The following is a 23017-nucleotide window of genomic DNA, read 5'->3' as shown; positions in this document are numbered from 1 at the left end:
TAAGTAACAGAAATAGATGAAAGGCACACATACATTTTAAAATTTTTGTTTTCTTAAATTTTATATTAAACTATTTGTTTTTCAATATTGTTATATTTTTTCCTTTTCTCCAATATCAACCCGAAAATAATAGAAAATTTTTAAATATCCCAAGATTTTTTTCTAGTAGAGAAATTTCCAAGAGAGATAGTTGTGAGTATTGTGAGACTATAGGAAGAGCACCATCAACATCATAGTCACAAATATCTGTTTCGGGAATTTCTCGGGAATGACGTATCTTGAGATATATTTAAATTTGTTTTGTCAATTTTGAATTTATATCGGGAAAAATAGGGGAAATAAAATGTATAAAAATATAAAATTTAAGAGTAAAATTAAGACAACAAATGTATAAAAATATTGTGAATTTATCCATATTGCAGTAGGTTTACCTATTTTCTTTTTTCTATTTTGTTGATTTTGTTTCCTATATTGCTCTCCCTAATTTCGATAAGATATAGATGTTGCATGGCTATTGAGCAGGCAAAAATCACGTTGAGGCCGAGTTTTCTTGAATTAACTCAATGTTTTCTCCATTTTTCTCTTATTATATGCTTCTCCCTCTCTATTTTCTATTTTGATAGAACCGTGTTCAATCACAATCTTGTCTTTCAGTGAGATATTAAAAAAAAAATCATATTTTACTGAATACATTGTACAATAAAGATGATTGGATCAAGGGAGATAACAAGACTAGACGTAGATTTCAGTTGCATTGCAAAAGACCAGGTCTTTTGTCTTGAATTTTCCCTTCATATGGCTCAATAATTGCTGAAATCGAATCTATCCCTCAGAACCCTTTTCAGGGCTCTGGATAATTCACGAGTATTGAACATATCAAAGTAGCGTATAACCATATATTTGGAGAAGGAAGACACATTTGTTTAATTACCTTTTGTGGGAGGGTTTGATTTGTGAGAGCTAGGACTGTGAGATCAGTGTTTAAAAAAGCGGAGGCGTGGAACGCTGCCGAAGAAAATCTTAGTCGACTCGGCATGACACGGTCGAGTACTCGGTTGACATGGCCAAGTACTCGGTCCACATAGTCATAATTCAGGAGTCAAAAGTGCTTTTATTAACTCTGTAGGACAAAAAGCAGAATGCGGATGCGGCGCAATGCGGATGCGGCGCAATGCGGAACGCGGTCAAGTGAAAGGGAGTCAGCACGGACGCAGGGGAGTTTTAAAACTATGTGAAATGTTAGGATGGCAGATGTCGCCTTTGGGTGTTTTACCAGCATAGCTCTCTGTTTTTTAGAAGGTGAAACATGGGAGTATGAGCCAATTAGGCTATCCATAAACTCTATTCATTCGCAATCTAATGCACACAAAGTGTTGCCTTATTTATTATGATCAAAATTTTCCTCTTTTTTAAATGGAAACTCGTATTCTTGTATTATACAGTAAAATGTCCCTGCTACCAGAACATATACAAAACTGATGTATAGAGTAATATGAAAGGAATGGATCCCTCAAAACATAATCTGAGCACAAGTTTTGACTAGCATCAATCATATACACCAAATAACAGAAGAATTCATGGCATACCTTATTCATTGGAACTATATTGTCTTCAAACTGAACATAAAGGACTTACATTGAATACCTGCCAAGTTCTCATACTGGACTTTGTTGGTCATATTGAGGAAACATCCTTTAAGCAGATAATGGAATAAGGTGAAAAGATTGGGTTTTGCTTTTGCTTGTGAATAGAGAAAGGGAGCTAGGGTTTAGTTTTGTAAACGTTGGAGGGGAGAGGAAGAAGGTACAACGTTTTTAAGTCTGAAAATGGCACAAAAACACATATGTGGGTAATATTCTCATTTTCAAAAGTTTAAGAGAGGAATGTAATGATTGGCGAGGGACTTTCTTAGAGTGGGATTTCACGGCTGGCTTTCGCTTGCTCTCTCATGCAAGCGAAATGCGTGTCTAACGGATTAACGTGATTATCCTCGTTTTATTTTTGATTTTTTGGTACGTAGAAGAGTAACCAAAGTTTCAATTGGCCCATGTGGGAAACTGTAGTGGGGGCCCACAAGATGAATGGTCCAGATCACAATAAGGATCTCAATTCTCTTATTACTATTCTAATTTCAATTGCCAAGAGATCAGATACTTCTCATGGGGCCAAGTATGCAGTTGGAGCATGATCAAGACCGTCAAAGAAAAATTATCTCTTGGCGGCCCACAAGATGAACGGTTAATATTCTGATTACTACATCCGACAACATGCCACGTGTATTTCTTGCTAGAATACCTCTAGAGATTGCCTAACTGCCAGATTCTAACTGGCAGAATACCTCAAACCGTGCATAAAACGGTCTCCACTTGGATTGTTCATAGGCCGAAAATCACACTTATAATCGGATGGTCCTAAACATATCTGTTCAAGAGACCTCTCTTCTAGAATGTTGCCTTCAACCATCCATCCCCAAAGCAAGTTACTGATCAGATGTTTACTAACGTCGAATTCGTGAGAAATCAGGAACTGCCCAATTAGTTGGGAGGGCTCTGACGGATAAAATCCCTCCTTTTAACGTTATTCATTAAGTTTTAAACGAAAAGAAAAATATTAAAGGGGGTGAATTTATCCTCAAGCAGTGAACCATTCTCTCCAAGGCCTACTTCACTCTTCTTAAGTTGATCTCTTGAGGGATTCCACTATTGCAGTCCTCCTTAAGACGGCTGGATGTGAGCCCTTTTACAAGCTTTTACACTCCAAGGGGTTTAAGAATGGCACCTAATATAGGGCTTACTAAGAGGGCTGTTGGTGCCCTATTAGTAAGGGTCTACGGTTGTAGCGGCCTATGAATTCCCCTAGTGCTTCTCGGTGGTGTTCGGGGGGAGCAGATGCGCCAGGTGACTTCGTCGATGTCGAGTTCTCCTTTCAAGGGTATGCTCTCCACTTTCGGTAGTCGGCTCCTTTTCTTTTCCCAAGAAACACTTTCTTTCAGGAAAGCTCTGCATCCCCAGAATCATTGGGAGTGGCATATTAAAGCAAGATGAAACTCTGAAGATAAAAGCCTGATTCTCATCCCGGGCTACCCCCTATTACGTAAGGGGGTTATCTAGATTTAAGATACCCCTTATCGGCTCATCTCCTGCAAAGAAAAACGTTAAAGGGGGTGAATTTATCCTCAAGCAGTGAACTATTCTCAAAGAAACCGTTAAAGGGGAGAATTTTATCTGTTTAGGGGGTGGGAATATCATTTTCTTAAATTATTAGAAACACAAAAAAATCAAAAGATGGCACAAATTTCAATCTAATTTTTAATTAAAAATCCATTAATATTTAATTTTTCATGCCAATTCTAGGACCACCATGGTGGGACCCACGATAAGGAATTGGAGATCATCTTAGCTGTTGAATATGTTCTAGATCGTTCATCTTTTATCCTGGTGATGGTCTCCAATGATGTTGTTAATATGGGTTAATTTGGCTAAATAGATACGTTTTGCGAAAAAAAAATACATATCCGGAACGCAATAAATTTATATTATTCATAATAAATAGAGCAGGCGAGCAGTAAACCTTACATTTTGATGGGGTGAGGCCCACCATTTTACACCACATGCAGGCATGTTAGGGCCCACCATTTTACACCACATATATATATATACTAGTAAAAAACCCCCGTGCGATGCACTGGCTGACAAAGAACTGTACGGACCACGTCATAGGTTGATCCAAACCATCCATGTGATGGAACACAACATAAATAGGTTGTGCCCCAAAAATCATTTCCATAGGCTGATCCTAGCCCGGGTTTCCATAATATGTTGTTCCTCTTATATCGGATGGTTAAGATCACCCTATAGATTTTTTATTAAGCTGTACGGACCACGTCATAGGTTGATCCAAACCGTCCATGTGATGGAACACAACATAAATAGGTTGTGCCCCAAAAATCATTTCCATAGGCGAATGCTAGCACTCCAATCTATAGAGGTTTCCATAATATGTTGTTCCTCTTATATCGGATGGTTAAGATCACCCTATAGATTTTTTATTAAAAAACCATAAAGGAGGGGGGGGTAAGATTGAAATTATGTGGATTAAATGGGTGCCTTTGTTAAAAAGCATAAAGGAGGGGGTAGGATTCAAAATATGTGGGTTGAATGGATGCATTTGTTAAAAAAAGTCAAAAAAAGTGATGTGTAATTCTCATAGAATTTTCAAAAAATTCTCTTCTTTTCTCTTCTGCTATATAGTATACTAGAAGGACACCCCGTGCGATGGACGGGGAGTGGGAAAACATTATATTCAGCTTCTCATGATAGACAATAGAGAAACTGCATATTACGGAAACCTTATAGATCGGAGGGTTGCGATCATCCCATCGAAATGATTTTGGGGGCACAACCTATTTGCGTCGCGGCCCATCAAATGGATGGCTTGGATCATCCTATGGCGTTGACCGAAAACTTAATTTGAAAAATCTGGGTGGGGCCTACAATTTGGCCTTAATGTTAATGCATGACCCACACCATAGAATGACCGAAACCATTCGTTTGATGGGCCACAATGTAAATAGGTCGTGCCCCAAAAATCATTTCCATTGGATGATCACAACTCTCCAATCTATAGAGGTTTCCGTAATATGCAGTTTTTCTTTAGATCGGAGGGCTATGATTACCAAATGGAGGGTTTGGATCATGGGGCGGTGCGTACAATTCATTTTGAAAAATACAGGTGGAGCCTACCTCGTTCAAAGATTTGAAGAAATTAATTTTTGGGCCCACCAACTGTGGGGGGGATAGACCAGTGCAAAGATTTGAAGAGATTAATTTTTGGGCCCATCAAAAAGATTTTGAAAAATATGGGAGGGTTTGACCCGACCCGTAAGGGGGTGAATTTATCCTCAAGCAGTGAACCATTCTCTCCAAGGCCTACTCCACTCTTCTTAAGTTGATCTCTTGAAGGATTCCGGCCACTATTGCAGTCCTCCTTAAGACGGCTGGATGTGAGCTCTTTTACAAGCTTTTACACTCCAAGGGATTTAAGAATGGCACCTAATATAGGGCTTACTAAGAGGGCTGTTGGTGCCCTATTAGTAAGGGTCTACGGTTGTAGCGGCCTATGAATTCCCCTAGTGCTTCTCGGTGGTGTTCGGGGGGAGCAGATGCGCCAGGTGACTTCCTCGATGTCGAGTTCTCCTTTCAAGGGTATGCTCTCCACTTTCGGTAGTCGGCTCCTTTTCTTTTCCCAAGAAACACTTTCGTTCAGAAAAGCTCTGCATCCCCAGGATCGTTGGGAGTGGAATATTAAAGCAAGATGAAACTCTGAAGATAAAAGCCTAATTCTCATCCCGGGCTACCCCCTATTACGTAAGGGGGTTATCTAGATTTAAGATACCCCTTATCGGCTCATCTCCTGCAAAGAAAAAAGTTAAAGGGGGTGAATTTATCCTCAAGCAGTGAACTATTCTCAAAGAAACCTTTAAAGGGGGGAATTTTATCCGTTTAGGGGGTGGGAATATCATTTTCTTAAATTATTAAAAACACAAAAAAATCAAAAGATGGCACAAATTTCAATCTAATTTTTAATTAAAAATCCATTAATATTTAATTTTTCATGCCAATTCTAGGACCACCATGGTGGGACCCACGATAAGGAATTGGAGATCATCTTAGCTGTTGAATATGTTCTAGATCGTTCATCTTTTATCCTGGTGATGATCTCCAATGATGTTGTTAGTATGGGTTAATGTGACGAAATAGATACGTTTTTGCAAAAAAAAAATACATATCCAGAACACAATAAATTTATATTATTCATAATACATAGAGAAGGCGAGCATTAAACCTTACATTTTGACGGGGTGAGGCCCACCATTTTACCCCACATGCCCTAACATGTTAGGGCCCACCATTTTACACCACATATCAGGTTGGGCCTGCCATTTCGTACTAAATGTTTTGATCAGTGGAGCCCAACATCTCCCTGATGCATAAAGTGGAGCCCACAATTTATACCTCATATTCTCGTGATTTTGTGTTGTATATGCGTGAACTACAGTATTTTTAAAAAGTACAGTGGGCCCACTCCACAGGATGATCCAAACCATTCATTTGTTGTGTGACAACGTAAATAGGTTCCCCAAGTAAGTCATCTCCATAGGATGATTCTAACCCTCCGATCTATATAGGTTTCTATTATGGGCAGCCCCCGAGGGTTAGGATCATCCTGTGGAGATGGATTACACGGTGTAGTTCTAGGATGCAGCTTTAATACATTATGCGGCCTAACAAGTGAATGGTTTGGATCATCCTATGAACTGGGCCCTACGATAATTATTAAAATCTATTGGATGTCATGGTGCACCCTTGTAGCTTTGAGATTTTTCGTTATCAAGCATGTAGAAATCCCTACCAAGATTTTTTGTGGCCTAACAGGTGAATGGTTTGCCTCAGGAGTTTCATGCAACCGTAAAATCCCTACCAAGTTGAAGAAAAAGTTTTATAAGATAGCTGTGAGGGCAGCCATGCTGTACAGCTCAGAATGTTGGGCGACCAAGAAGCAGCATGTGCATAAGATGAGTGTTGCAGAAATATGAATGCTTCGATGGATGTGCGGCCACACAAGGTTAGATAGAATTTAAAATGTAGACATTCTTAAAAAGGTGGGGGTGGCACCAAGAGGAGAAGATGAAAGAGCACCGCTTCAGATGATTTGGACATATCCAACTATACACCAAGGATTGGTGTATTATCTGTCTCAACCCCTCAACCCGTGCATAAAACGGTCTCCTGTTGGATTGGTCAAAAGCCTAAAATCATACTTATAATCGGATGGTCCTAAACTTATCTGATTAAGAGACCATTCTTCTAGAATGTTGCCTTAAACCTTTTTTTTATCTTCTTCAACCGTCCATCCCAAAAGCAAGTCACTGATCAGATGTTTATTAACGTAGAATTGGCAAGAATTTAGGACATGCCCAATTAATTGGAAGGCCAAGATGCATGAACATTGATAAAATACGGATTATACACTGAGTTTCTGTATATGCAAGTTGATGATCGTGGAAAAGTCGCGGGTAAAATTACCCTTTTCGAGTCAGCAGTGGAAGTCGAGAAAAGAAAAGTCTCTTGTTCTACCTTTTTTTCATCAATTGCAAGACGTAGAGAATCAACCATTATCTCCATCTATAAAATACAAGCAGAGGGAAATAGATTAGCAATTCCTTCTTCTCTAACTCCATGGAAACCACTTAATTTTTCAGGAAACGTTCACCTATTTCTTATCTTTATTATCAACATTTATACTCTACTTCTCTCAAATGGCATCTGCTCTTTCTAATCTCCTGCGTTTCTTGCTTCTTCTACTTCTTCCCTTTTCTGTCATTGCTCAAGCTAACCATATCATAAGTTTGGGTTCTAGTCTCTCTACCAATGACAATTCTTCATGGGTTTCGCCTTCTGGTGATTTTGCATTTGGGTTCACTCCCCTTGCAGACAAAAATCTCTTCCTGCTTGCAATCTGGTTCGACAAAGTACCTAAAAAAACAATAATTTGCTCTGCAAATGGAGATAATTTGATGCTGGATGGATCGAAAGTCGAGCTGACGAGTAGTGGAGAGCTTGTGCCAAGCAATCATCAAGGACGAGAGATATGGAGGGCTGAAAACACTAACAGTAGTGTCACCTCTGCCAACATGCTTGACACGGGGAATTTGGTGCTCAGGAACTCAAATTCTGGTAATGTTTGGCAGAGTTTCGATCATTCCACGGACACCATCTTGGCTACGCAGATATTGGATATGGGCAACATACTCTCTTCTCGTGAAACAGATACCAACTACTCAAGCGGAAAATTTCAGCTTCGTTTCCAGACAGATGGCAATCTCGTGCTTTATACAGTAAATCACCTAACAAAAGCTCCTTACAAGGCTTACTGGAGTAGCGACACTACGTGAAGAACAGATTCTCAGATGATCTTCAGCCAGGCAGGCTACATTTACATGAGGCAAACAAATGGGAGCATATACAACCTCACTGCAAGAGACATAGATTCAACAAGAAACTTCTACCACAGAGCAACAGTCGATTTTGACGGAGTTTTCAGGCAGTACGTCTACCCGAAGAATGGCTTTAGCAATAGAAACTGGCCTGCTGGGTCGTGGTCTGTTGTATGGTTTGTGCCTTCTGACATTTGTACGGCAATTACCGATGATTTTGGCTGGAGCTTGTGGGTTCAACAGCTACTGCCAACTAGATGATACTCAAAGGCCTAGTTGCCACTGTCCGCCCGATTATTCCTACTTTGATCCCAGTAACACTTTCAAGGGATGCAAACCAGACTTCGTTTCACAAAGTTGTGAGCTCGATGGACCAGGAAAAGAGGCTGGACCTCTATTACAACTGACGGAGATGATAAACACGGAGTGGGCGAATTCCGACATTGAACATTATAATCCCTTCAACGAAGACCAATGCAGAGAAGCTTGCATGGTTGATTGTTTCTGTGCGGCTGCCGTTTTCAGAGACACACACTGTTGGACCAAGAAGCTTCCACTCTCAAATGGGAAGATGAATTCAGGTATTGGAGGAAAGGCTCTCATCAAAGTACCCATAGGTAATTCTAGTTCACAATTTCCTTTTCCTCCAAGTTCAAACAGCGGGAAGAGAGATCAAGGTACTCTGATTGTCATTGTGTCGTCGCTTTTAGGCAGTTCTGTGTTTTTCAACCTCCTCTTTCTGGGAGCCATTTTGTTGGCTGTTTTCTTCCCATACCATAAAAAACCGCTAAAACAACAACCAGAACAAATTTCCTTAGGAATTAATTTGCGCTCTTTTACTTATAAAGAGCTTGAAGAAGTTACAGATGGGTTTAAACAAGAATTGGGCAGCGGTGCTTTCGGCACGGTCTACAAAGGTGTCTTAGCATCAAATGCTGGAAATTTCGTCGTAGTTAAGAAGTTGGAGAAGTCGGCGAGCGAATGGGACAAGGAATTCAAAGCTGAAATAACGGTAATTGGCCGAATCCATCATAAGAATCTAGTCCACTTGTTGGGATTCTGTTACGAGGGTTCACATCGGCTTTTGGTATATGAGTTCATGAGCAACGGCTCCTTAGCAAGCTTCCTCTTTGGAAGTTCAAGGCCCAGTTGGAACCAAAGAACACAGATTGCATTTGGAGTTGCAAGAGGGCTCACTTACTTGCATGAAGAGTGCGGCACCCAAACCATACATTGTGATATAAAGCCTCAAAACATACTTTTAGATGACACTTTTACTGCAAGGATTTCGGATTTTGGTGTAGCAAAGCCTCTGAAAGCAACCCAGACTCGAACAAATACAGGAGCAAGGGGAACCAGGGGATATATGGCACCTGAATGGTTCAGAAACATGTCAATTACAGCAAAGGTGGATGTTTACAGCTTTGGTGTCTTGTTGATGGAGATAATTTGTTGTAGGAAGAACGTGGATCTGGGGCATGATGACATGGAGAATGCAATACTGACGGAATGGGCTTCCGATTGTTATAGAGAAAGGAAACTGAATTTGTTAGTGGAGGGCAATGAAGAAGCATTGAGCGATATTAGGAGGCTGGAGAGGTTCGTGATGGTAGCAATTTGGTGTATTCATGAGGAACCATCACTAAGGCCTTCCATGAAGAAGGTGACACAGATGCTTGAAGGAGCAGTTGAAGTCTCTCTTCCCCCAGACCCCTCCTCCTTCATTAGTTCAATTGGTTGAAAGTTTGAAACCACATCTCCTCCTTTGCCATGTATGAGGGGGGAGGGTGAATGTCTGTTATGCAGGAGCATCTCGCCAGATTGCGCAGATCAACCGCTGAAAAGTTTCAATCCATGATCATATTACTAAGGACATCCCGAACCCCACGTTACCCATAAAAAAAAAGGGGGAAAAAAGAAAAAAAAAAAAAACAAGAAAACCCTATTCCTAACTCTAACCCTAAGTAAGTTTTAATTACTAATTTACAAATATTTTATCAACCAGGGACGATTTGGTTTGAAAAAGAAAAAAAGAACAAAAATCTCCATGTGGGTCAGCCCAAATGTGTTTGTCTAAAACAATGTCTTTAGGCCATGTTTGAGAGCCATGGAAGTTTTTTTCCATGGAATATTTGTTTATCAAGTGGTGGAAGAGTACAGGGAGAGTGGGAGAGGGAGAGGGAGAGAATTGAGAGAGGCAAGAGAGAGGACAGGTTGTGAAGTAGCGGGAAAAAGGGGGAAAAGAAAAACTCGTTCAAAATGGAGTTTTTGTTCTCCTTGTTTTCCAACCACCATGCTGTTACAAACCCGATCCGGTTCGCAACGGATTGATCTTCTTAAATGGAAGATTGGCCTCTTGATCCACTTCGAGGGAAGGATCAATCCTCCTTTGTGCATGAGACACGATTTGAAACAATTTTCTTCAGTTTTTCCCCTTCAATGCCTTTTACAAGCTTTAAATAAATGTTTACAAACGTGATACTCCCATGAAAGTAGGCACAATCCCTCCTAACGAAATAGGCTAGTCACCTAATAACTAGGTAACTTCCTTATCAAATCCCTATCTAATTACAATTACTCCTGCTAATTATTATCCTATCAACAGGGGCGGAGCCACATATAGCGTGGAGGGGGCCACGCCCTCTCCCCTCTCCCCCCATGACTTGCAAAATCCCTTTTATAACTAAAACCAAAAAAGGTTTTTACTGGCATTCATGAAAGAAATCCAAAGACATTTACCGGCATTCATGAACGCCGGTAACAGTAAGCTGCCCCCCCCCCCCCCCAAGTATAAATTCCTGGCTCCGCCCCTGCCTATCAAAACAAAAAAAAGATTAACACAAAGAAAAACATATGTTGCTAATCTCTAACGTGGCCATGCCTAGGTGGGACCATACAAGCACTTAACATTCCTCCCCCCTTGAAATCAACCTTGTTCCCAAGGTTGGATTATTGAAAAAAAAAAAAAAACAATTTATTCCACCAGGATCCCAAATCGTACTGGGCATGATTTTGTTGAGCAACAGATCTGACGTTGGGCTTCCACCTTCAAAAACAATGGCCGTGATCCTTTGAACTCCACCTTCAAAATCTCTTGTGATCAAATAGGAAAAGAAATACAATTTCTCATTGTTGAGCACCAAAGAGATGGAATGATCGAATGGGCCGACAAAATCAAGATGAATCTTTGTTGGTGTTCAACTAAATCACCTTCACCGGCATCCGTTTGCGTATTTTTCAAATTTAGCTTTCTTTCTTCTCGCATTTCCTTGACCAGCGTGCTGATTTTTATCAGGCCTTCTGAAAATTGTCATTGTTCTTCCATAAATTCTGAAAAAAAATCTTGCAAAAATCGTCACGCAAGGAATCCCAAATCTTACAACCCATGGTGCAGGATTGACGGCTCTGCTACCACTTTGTTACAAACCCGATCCGGTTCGCAATAGATTGATCTTCTTAGAGGGAAGATCGGCCTCTTGATCCACTACGAGGGAATGATCAATCGTCCTTTGTGCACGAGACACGATTTGAAACAATTTTCTTCATTTTTTTCCCTTCAATGCCTTTTACAAGCTTTAAATAAATGTTTACAAACGCGATACTCCCATAAAAGTAGGCACAATCCCTCCCAACGAAATAGGCTAGTCACCTAATAAATAGGTAACTTCCTTATCAAATCCCTATCAAATAGCAATTACTCCTACTGCTAATTATTATACTATCAAAACAAAAAAAGATTAACACAAAGAAAAATATATGTTGCTAATCTCTAACGTGGCCATGCCTATGTGTAACGTGGCCATGCCTAGGTGGGACCTTACAAGCACGTAACACATGTCCTCACTCATCCCCTTTCGATTCCCCCCGTGAGCTAATATTATTCCATGAAATGAAGTTAGATAGTTGCCAAACATGACCTTATGATCACTTATTTTCTACAAATTCCTTGTCCATATACATGAGGTGTAAAATGGTGGATCCCACCCTAATGCATAAGGTTGACTAGAGATGGTGGACCCTACCTTATAATAGCATTACGGGCTACAATGGCGGGGCGGCCCTGCCTATACAATGGTAGGCCCTATCCCATCAATAACATGAGGTGTAAAATGGTGGGTCGCACCCATGCTAAGCAGTAGACCTGGCAAGAATTGACCCGGACCCGTGGGTCGACCCAACCCGCCCGTAATTTCCGGGTCCGGGTCAACATTTTGTGACCCGTTTCTAAGTTGACCCGAGGGTCAACCCGGCCCGCCAAAACTGGGCGGGTCTGGGTGGACCCGCGGGTGCGCGTAGGAGTGAAATAAAGTAGTTTTTCCGTAATTGTCATATTTTTATACCCCTTCTTTGTAGTTTTTTCCGTAATTGTCATATAAATGCACCCTTTTCGGTACTATTTCTGTAATTTTTCTACTTTACAGCATTTTTTCCATAGCTTTCAACAAAAACATAGCCCCTTATGATTATTATTGCTAGCTTCTTTCGGTACTTATTATTACTAGCCACCGTTCCAGAAATAGTATTTCCGTGCAGTTTTCACCACGTCTGATAAAACAAATCTCTCAACACATACAATTGCAAAGGATGGGCGAGAAGTAGCCTTTGGAGAAGGTGGTTAGCAAATACCTATAAAAATCTTGATAAAACAGAAAAAACAAAAAATCATTAAAAAAACAGGGTGACCAACAGGTCGACCCGGCCCGTACGAGCCGGGTGCAGGTCCAAGCTTAGTGACCCGTAAAATTTTTCGGGTCATTCTGGCTCGGCCCGTTTGACCCGGAACCGTACGGGCCAGGTCAAACCCAGCCCGGCCCACCCGTTTGCCAGGTCTTAGGTAGGTAATAAATAGTTGGACCCCACTAAATGCATGGGCTTGGATAGAGATTGTGGGCCCACCAGATCAATTGTGAAAGTGTGACTGCCACTTATGCTATGCTTGGGTATAAAATGTTGTGCCCCGCTCCATCAAAACAAAACATGAGGTATAAAAAATGAACGGCCATGTCAAATGAACTAAAAGAATAATACAAAATCTGGTAAAAATGAGCCTCTGTGGCTCTTCTCTACTGCAAAAGCCAGCGGTGAAATGGCTTTCCTTGAAATTTTCTAGCAAATCCATTAACCCTAACTCTAAGTAAGTTTTAATGACTAATTTGCAAATGTTTTATCAACTAGGGAGTAGTTGGTTTGAAAAAGAAACGGAAAATAATCTCCACGTGGGTCGGCTCAACTCATCCAGAACGCACACAAATTGAATTACTAGTGATTTCCAGCTTTCTAGGTAGGTACGTGTTGCACGGGTTAGAATATAATTTACATAGGAAGTGGCAAATGATATCAGCAAAACCATATTTGATATTCGAACTAATTCATCTTGTCTTTTCTTATTTAAAGAGCTGTCAAAGGTACCACAGTTCCCAAAAAGCTTTCACAAGTCAATTAAAAACGAAAGGAAATTTGGTCAAACGGTACCACAAAATATCTGAAATAGTGAGATGGACCCCTTGAATTTCAAACTTGTCAAAGGGTTCCATTTTGCTTTTCCTGACAAGATTTTTTACCGAAATACCCTTCCACCCTCAAAATACACATTAAGCCATAAAGAAGGGATAAAAAAGTGTTCCTTTCTTTTTCTACCAGCCCTTTACCTTCTGCAATCCCCATTAACGCTTAGAACAAAAAAAGGGAGAAAAATGTGAGTTTTATTTTTGTCCTCTTAGGGTTTGTGCTTGTAACCACTAATATCTCATTTAATGTGTTTGATAACTCTGTCTTTTTATGATGGTGTATAAGGGTGTATTAAGGGTTCATAAGTGTTATTAATGTTTGATGGCCCTACCATTGAGTTGAACACTTGCTATGTATTTCATAACTGTCGTGATTAGGGTTGTTTAAGGGTTTATAAGGGTTGATAAGTGTTATTAATATTTGATGGCCCTACCATTGAGTTGAACCCTTACTAGGTATTTCATAACTGTCGTGATTAGGGTTGTCTAAGGGATTGTCCAAAAAATAATCCCTTATTTTTTTGCTTTGATAATCCCATAGAAAACCCCCATTTAGGTATTGGAAACCACCTTTTAGTCCATGACCCTATTTTATTCCAATCTGTCCAATTGAAAACACCCTAGATAAGCTCCATTAAGCCACAACTTTATAGCCCCTTTTAGAGTCTTGAAGTTTATGTTAGAGAGTTTAGAACCCCTGTGTAAAATTATAGAAAAATGCCAGAATCAATGATTTCTCTTCTTTTACACTATGATGGACATTTGAAGGATGAGGTTTCCTGGGACTATGTCGAGGGGGAGACATTGTTATCGATTTCCCGCCGAATTAATTTTGATAAATTTCAAAGTGCAATCCAAAGAAGAATTGGTATAACAGAAAGGAATTTTTTACTATCGATCAAATGTCGATACATTGTTGATCCATATATAATCACTTTAATCAACGTTGATGATGATGATGTCTTTCAAACGATGTTGAGGATGTTTGACAGAGACATGTTCAATTATGTGATGATATACATAACGAAAACCATAAGTGAGAACAGTATTAATTCATTGAATTCGTCAATGCTTCCCCCAAACAATGTTTGTATTAGTAGAACCTCTATTAATCCTAACATTCCATCTACTTCGATTCCACTCCAAGAACGTGCATGCGAACGGGAAAATGTCCAACTTCGCTCGCGTTTTGAAGTGGACTTGCAAAAAGACTACGAAAGTGAATTTGTAAGTGAAGAGATCCTTCATACCAGTATAGGAGGTGAGCTGATTATATATTTTCGAACTATACAAGTCTCGATTCGACTTAAATGAAACATTGGCAAGTGGTTTGCATGCTAACTATGTTACCGAAGGTATAGATGAGTTACAAAATGTTGGAGATCAGCGCAGCATAAGGTATTTTGATTCTTTGGTAATCTTGCAAGACTTCCATAGTTCAAATTATGAATTAATCATATAGATTGAGGTTAATTATATATTTCCGAACTATACAGGTCTTGATTTGACTTAAATGAAACATTGGCAAGTGGTTTGCATGCTAACCATGTTACCGAAGGTATAGATGAGTTACAAAATGTTGGAGATCATGAAGTAGACATCAATAATGTTTTTGAAAATGATTTCTATGTAAGGGGTTTAGATTTTGAAGAAGAAAGAAATGATGATAATGATGATTATTATGAGGAGAAGGAGGACGAGGAAGTGGAGGATAAAGATGATCATCATGAAAACATCGTTGTTAGTCCAACCGCTCAACCTATCAACGGAGGCTTTCCTATTAGAGGGGGTACTCCTATCAGAGGTGGTACTCAATCGGTTCTGAGTGACGGTAGTGGGCCAATGGAAGTAGATTGCATGTTTGTTGGAGCCCAAGAGATAGAACCTGATACATTAAAATTTGACCAGTTAACAGTTGGGGCAATGTTTAATGACATGAGACACTTCAAGAAGGTTGTTCGAGAATATGCTATTCGACAGATATTCATCTTTAAGAAAACAAAGTCATCACGCAAAAAGTACTCCATTCGATGCAAGAAAGATGGTTGCAAATGGCGTATAATGGGTGTGAATCATATGACTTTTGTGGTAGTGAAGTCGTTTGTTGCCGACCATACGTGTACAGCTAAAATAAGGGGCAATGATCACCCTCTCGTTACAACAACTTGGGTAGTTGAGACACGTTTTTGTTCATTCGCTCTCCCAGAGGACTTCCGAACAAGGGTCATAAGAGAATATATCAAGATGCATTGGGGTATAACTATTAGCTATTGGAAAGCGTACAATGCGATGAACATCATACTTGAGATTAAGTGTAGGAATGTCAAGGACTCTTACCGCATATTGCCCGCATTTGCAGTTGAGATAATGGGCAGAAATCCTGGAAGCTACATGCGTGTTTTTTGACATCGAGATTTACGTCCAAGGGGAGATGACAAATTTGGTCGCTTATTCTGGACATTTGGTCCCTACGTACGTTATTTTCGAACATTAAGACCAATAGTTTTGGTGGATGGAAAACATCTGCGAGGGAGATGTCTAGGAATCTTATTGATTGCAATCGGTGTCGATGGTAACAACGGTTTATATCCATTAGCATTTGGGGTGGTGGAGACGGAGAATGAAGATAGTTGAGAGTGGTTTCTGAAGTTGTTGAAAAGGCACGTATTGCCTGAGCAGATGAATGTATTCACTATATGCTTCGATCAGCAGAAGGGGTTGTTGCAAGCAGTACCTATAGTATTTCCCAATTGTTATCATAGTAATTGCATGCGTCACCTTGCTGCCAACTTTCGGTCTGACTTCAAAGATCTTCTACTTTAGAGATTGTTCTGAAGAGCTGCAAGGACATTGAGGGAGAGTGTTTTCAAAGAAACAATGGAGAAGATTAAGGCAAAGAATGAACGCGCACATAAGTGGATAAGTAACATTCCGAAGGAAAACTGGGCTAGTTTTTATTTCAAGGGGGATAGGTATGATGTATTGACTACGAATAGATCAGAGTGTTTCAACGCTGTCTTGAAGGATGCCAGAAAATTACCGATTGCATCATTGGCAGAGCACACTCGACATCAGACTACCCAGTTCATTCAGAAGCATCAAAAATTAGGTAGTAGTTGGCACACAAAGTTGACTCATTACGCAGAAGAACGTATGGAGTCATCACTGAGGGAGAGCTGCCAATATACAGCTTATTGAGTAGGGACTCATGAATTCAAAGTAAAGTTCCTTGAAACTACAGATTCCGTCGATTTGATAACTCAAACGTGTAGTTGCCGTGCCTTCCAAACATATGAACTTCCGTGCGGACATGCAATCGCGGCCATTAACATCACATAATTCAATCCGTACGATTACTGCGACGAATGTTTTGATGCAAAGAGGTATCGGGATACATACGCTGAAGTTGTGCACGCAACACTAGATCGGACACAATGGCATGAAAGTCCCGAACCATTGATGACAATATTACCACCGCTTGTGAAGTGACTGCCTAGAAGGCCACGTACTAGAAGAACGGATCGCGAGTTGAAAGGTGGATTACATTACAAGTGCACCCGATGCCGACAACTTGGTCACAATAGAAGAAGTTGCAAAGAACCTCCCGTCGTCGGACCTAACCTTGACAAAACTGCTATTGGACCTTCTGCACCAATACTCACAAGGTCGAGCGTACCTTGTCAAGCTCCCTACTTTGCGTAAGGGTGTGGGTTTTTTTGAGGAGAAGTTGTATATGATTTTTTTTATGTACTCATATACTCTTACGATTTTTTTTTTGTTATTTTGTAAACAGTGGTTGTATTCAGATACACTTATAAATTTTTTGGAGTAGAAGTCACCCTATTTTTGAAACGGTAACGGATCAATTGCTGAGTTATTACAGTGGGTCCCACAGTTTGGCATAACTCGGCCTGATATGGTCAAGTAATAATAGAGATCCCCTCCATCCCTTATAATTTCAAAATTTTCATATGTGATACTCCCATTTCATCTCTTGGTTACCCTATTTTCATATGTGATACTCCCACTTTCCTTGACCTGGTAACCCCTTCCAGGCCCAACAGATATGAACTGAGAATTTTCCAGGTGTGATAACCCCATTTCATCTCTTGGTCACCCAATTTTCATATGTGATACCCCCATTTTCCTTGACCTGGTAACCCCTTCCAGGCCCAACAGATAAGAACCGAAATTTTTTCAGGTGTGATAACCCCAGTTTCATATGTGATACCCCCATATTCCTTGACCCGGTAACCCCTTCTAGACCCAACAGACATGAACTGAAAATTTTCCAGGTGTGATAACCCCATTTCATCTCTTGGTTTCCCCATTTTCATATGTGATACCCTCATTTTCCTTGACCTAGTAACCCCTTCCAAGCCCAACAAATAAGAACCGAATATTTTTTAAAATAAACAAAGCCGCCTGAGGAGTATTCAGGTAAAAAAACATGTCAGGAAAAGTAAAATGGACCCATTTCACAAATTTGAAATGTGGGGTACCGTTTCACTATTTCCGCTATTTTTTGGACCCTTTTGACCAAATTTCCAAAACGAAAAGACAAGCTAGATTTGTGCAGCTGTAAAAATATGGTTGTGCTAATATACACCTAAGTTCGGTATATAGCCGCCTCAATCTCTCAAACAGTACATATATCTGATTAAGAGTTTTTTGTAGAATGAGGCTTTTAACTTTTGTTGACCATCCACCCGAAAAGCAAGTTAGGGATCGTATGATCATTAACTCTGAATTAGGGAGATTTTAGCAGGTGCGGTCAAGATTTTAGCTGGGGAGGCACCATGTGAAAAGTCCCTTGCTTTTTTTTAGCCTCCAATGCAGAAGAGGCAGTTAAAGCAGCATATTAATCCATCAATAATAAACAAGTTCATATAGGCAAATTATTGTTTTTTTCAATCCAGTTAAAGAAGCATATTAATCCATCAAAAACCATCACGCATTCCTTCTATTGTTAGAACAAGCTTTCAATTCAGCTTCCTGCTACTGCTTTTTTTTTTATCAAAATTTACACTATATTTTTTGTCAAATGGCATTTGCTCTTTCTGACCTTCTCTGCTTCCTGCTTCTCCTTCTCCTTCAATTCATTTCTGCCATTGCTCAAACAAACGGCAGCATAAGTTTGGGCTCTAGTCTCTCTACCACTCACAAATCTGCGTGGGTTTCACCTTCTGGTGATTTCGCATTCGGGTTCACTCGCATTGGAGACATAAATCTCTTATTGAGCTTTCAATCTGGTTTGACAAAGTGCCTGAAAAAACTATAATTTGGTCTGCAAATGGAGATAATTTGGTGCCAGATCGATCGAAAGTTGAGCTGACGAGAAATGGAGGGCTTGTGCTCAGCAATCATCGAGGACAAGAGATATGGAGGACTTAAGTCATCAACGGCAGTGCCGCCTCCGCCGCCATGCTCGACATGGAAGCTTGGTGCTCATGAACTCAAATTCGGGTACCACTTGGCAGAGTTTCAATCACTCTACAGACACTATCTTGCCTACGCAGATATTGGATCATGGAAGCATGCTCTCTTCTCGTGAAACAGAGACCAACTACTCAAGCAGAAAGTTTCAGCTTCATTTCACAAACAGCAAAGTCGAGCTTTATAGAGGCCGTTTGGATACGCGGATTTTAGAATCCAGGTTTTTAGTTTGAAAACAGTGTAAAAAAGTGTTCATGATCAAGCTGTTCTATGCTGTCCTAACAGCATTTCGTGGATTTTAAGTGAGAAATTCAGGTTTTAAAAATCTCTCTTGAGTCCTGAGATTTCTAAAACCTGGAAATGGGAGGATATGCTACTCTCTTGCTGACGAAAAGAAGGGCGAGAAGTAAAAAACGAGTCAAAAGCGACAGCTGGTCCGCTGTTTCTCTTGCCTCTTAGTTACAATTTTGAAGAAATCCCAGATTCTAAAATCCATGTATCCAAACGGCCCCTAAATCTCCCTACCAAATTCCTTTACGACGCTTATTGGAGTAGCGTTAAGGTGCATTAGGAATGGTATTTTGCAATCATTATACACTTTGTTTGATAAAAGTACTCATATTCTGTGAATTTGTTATCAAAAGATGTGTAAAATGTCATTTCCAATGCACCTTAACGGGCCGTAAGGGCACGGGCTCGTTAGCAAAACCCTTTTTTAATAAGGTGCCCTTATTCCTCATGTTTTGTAGGGCTGCAACTATGTTTCACGTATAACGGGAGTCTGCTACACTATGGTTGGGTCCACTGTGCAAAATCATATGACTTGAAAATAGTCGCTATACAATCTTAACCGTGGAAACCGAGGAAATGATGATAAAATGTTGATCAATATTTTAAATCCCACCAATTGATAAAATGCCTTTTAGATATAAGATAAGATCTAGGTCATGTCGGAGGTAATTAAGATATTTAAAGAATGGACTATTAGAATATAAAGGAAAAATACATTAATCCCAAAGAAAGAAGAGGAAATACATGAATGTGGAGAAAAATAAATGTACAATTACAATGTCATAAATAGGAAAGGGGGGTATTTTGGGAAAAAACATGAGAAGGGACGTTTTCGTAGCTTTTCCCAAATGAGGATAGGGCCTCGAGGTGGTAGCTTTATGTGACTACTTTATGTAAGAATCAGTATCTGAGGGAATAGGTGTGTTCCTTTGAAGGACAGAGGATAGACACTTCCAATTAGAAACACTGAACAAAATAAATAGAATAAAAATGAAATCAGATATACACAGATTTTATGCTTCTATTCGTGAATCTATAGAGTGAGAGATGGTAGTATTAAAATTTTCTTCATATGCATTTACCAATTATTACAAACCAATATAGGTTTTTAAATATTCCATAAATAGATATGATTTAATGTAAAAAGGTTACAATGGAGGGGCTCACTTCGATTGCATAAAACATGATACATTGGCAAGCTAGTGGGGATTTGCTAGGGACCATCGCAGAAGGCATTTTGCAAATGGTCTGTTGCATGAGAGAGCAGCCACTTAGGCTCACTTTTCAACATATTGTCTTTATCCATGATGTATCTGCTCTCTCATGCAACAAACCATCCGCGATGTTTTGATAATGGCCGAACACCTTTGCCATTTATTATTTAACAAGCTGCCAAAAGATATTACAATTTCCAAAAGCTCTCAGCAGCCATTTAAAATAGAAACAACAAGGTAAGCTCGGCAGATTATCAAAACATGATAGAGCCAATATCGGTAGCCTGTACATATATGGTAAATTAAAGGGCACTATGAGGTAGCGGTTATGATCTTGTAAGAGGTTATGATCTCATTTCTATACATAGCCATCAGTCTAAAATAACGTAAATAGAACCTAAAATCTTGAGTAAAACATACCTAAAATAGTAATCCCGCAATAAGCATATACCATATCCATAAAATGCCTATAACTTACCCAAATCAAGTCCAAATCACATAATCTTGGGCTCTTTAGATAGGTAATCTAAAAACCCTTCTAAAAATACCAAAATCAAGCTAATCGGACAAGTTTTGACGCCCCAAAAAAATACTACAAGTAAAAAGACGAAAATAGAAAATAAAAAGTAAAAGACTTGTTCAATGCCACGCATTCTGCATCATTCTCCCCTGGTTCAAAATAAACTCGTCCTCGAGTTTTTAAGCATCGAAGAACAATCATTAACTGAAACTTTCGCAGATAAAGCCACACCATATGTTTTCCAAACAGAAAAGATAATCTCCCTTGAACTTGAACATGCTTGAATTCATAAATATCCATGGTAAGCTTCGATGTCGGATTTAATAAAAATGGAACAACATAATTTGATGAAGAAATTGACATAATATTTCAACATATACCCTTCACCTCAATCGCCATGCTTTTTGGTCCAATTTCTTTAAGTTCTTTGTTCGTAATTTCATAGGACACAACAATCATCACTTCAAGTGATTTGCTAATCACTTTATCACTATCAAAGGGCAATGTTTCTTCACTCGAACTTTTAGGAATAATTAAATATCCATCATCCGAATATTCATCATAGATTGGTGGTGACTCCAAATTTATGATCTCTTGCTCTAAATAATAATAAAATGATCTTAAATCCGGTGTTACCTCCCAATCTTGGTGTTTGGTAACTATACATTGAAGTGACCAAAGATAATCTGTAGTCATCGCGAATCCACACAAATGTCGCCACCAAACTTCTACTTCAACATAAGGAAAGTATCAACTCTAATACCAACTGATGCATTCCCGGAAGAGATTGCAGCAAAACCGTATGATGGGAAGCGAATCAAACTCGGATGCGGATGAAAATACTTCGGCAAATCTAGTAAAACAAAATTTCCCCAAATATATTCCAAAAATCAAACAAACAATGAAACAATGAAGCAAACCATAATTAATGCGTGCTTAGATCCTTAGTAGAACATTAAGAGATCAAGCCAAATAAATTTCATAGAAAAGTTCTGAAAGAACCCAAAAAGCCTAATGGCAAATTTCCATTCAATAATCAAAGAAAGTATATCTATTATAATGCTTCCATGAGTTCTATTTATAAGAAAACAAAACCCTAAAGCTAACTTAATACTCAAGCAATGAATCATAGCCGTCCGTCTAAAATAACATAAATAGAACCTAAAATCTTGACTAAAACTTACCTAAAATAGTAATCCCGAATAAGCATATACCATATCCATAAAATGCCTATAACTTACCCAAATCAAATCCAAATAGCGTAATCTTGGGCTCTTTAGATAGGTGTTCGAAAAACCCTTCCAAAAATACCAAAATCAAGCTAATCGGATAAGTTTTGACGCCCCAAAAAAATACTACAAATAAAAAGACGAAAATAGAAAATAAAAAGTAAATGACTTGTTAACGTCACGCATTCTGCATGATTCTCACACGATGGAAAGCAATGGATGTTCTGGACACATAGTCCAATGTCTCATCAATCCACAGAGCAAATTGCCGTGACGAGCCTCACTTCCCTTCAACCATCTAATCACATTCAAAGAGTCACCCTAGGTATTAAGGGAAAGCTACAATTTTTCCTTATCACCTTTAAATATATCTATTATTGGGTTATAAACTTAAAACAATGATCATTTATGATAGAGAGATAGATACGGAGAATGATGATAATATGAGGGGATTTGCTAGGGAGCATCGCAGAAGGCATTTCGCAGAGCGGTTGTTGCATAGGTGGCTGTTCAATCATGCAACAGCTGGTCCGTGAAATGCCTTCAGCGATGGTCCTTAGCAACTCAAATCCCTATTATAAGTGCGAAGTCATTTGTGTGTGTGTGTGTGAGAGAGAGAGAGAGAGAGAGAGAGAGAGAGAGAGGGGGGGGCAGTAGCTCTATTTCAGTATCATTCAGTAGCTCTTCAATATCATTCTTGGACTTCCTTTCAAGAAACAATTGATTAGTTCATAGATATGGAAAAATATGGAATAGTAACAAGCATAATCATTCTATTTTATTATAAGATAAAAAGATCCAGACAGAGAGAGAGAGAGAGAGAG

The 23017-nt window shown here is 39.4% G+C and overlaps 1 pseudogene; it reads left to right on the top strand.

The window, feature by feature from the left end:
* The first annotated feature begins 7318 nt into the window (after positions 1-7318).
* Positions 7319-9737, top strand: LOC143860778 (G-type lectin S-receptor-like serine/threonine-protein kinase LECRK3; annotated as a pseudogene).
* The last annotated feature ends 13280 nt before the right edge of the window (positions 9738-23017 follow it).

Source organism: Tasmannia lanceolata, unplaced genomic scaffold (assembly GCF_043159265.1).
Source record: "Tasmannia lanceolata isolate RefF3 unplaced genomic scaffold, GAP_Taslan_0.1 ptg000003l, whole genome shotgun sequence".
Lineage (NCBI taxonomy): Eukaryota > Viridiplantae > Streptophyta > Magnoliopsida > Canellales > Winteraceae > Tasmannia > Tasmannia lanceolata.
Note: the sequence above shows the minus strand (reverse complement) of the source record. Positions and strands in the feature narration are given on the sequence as shown.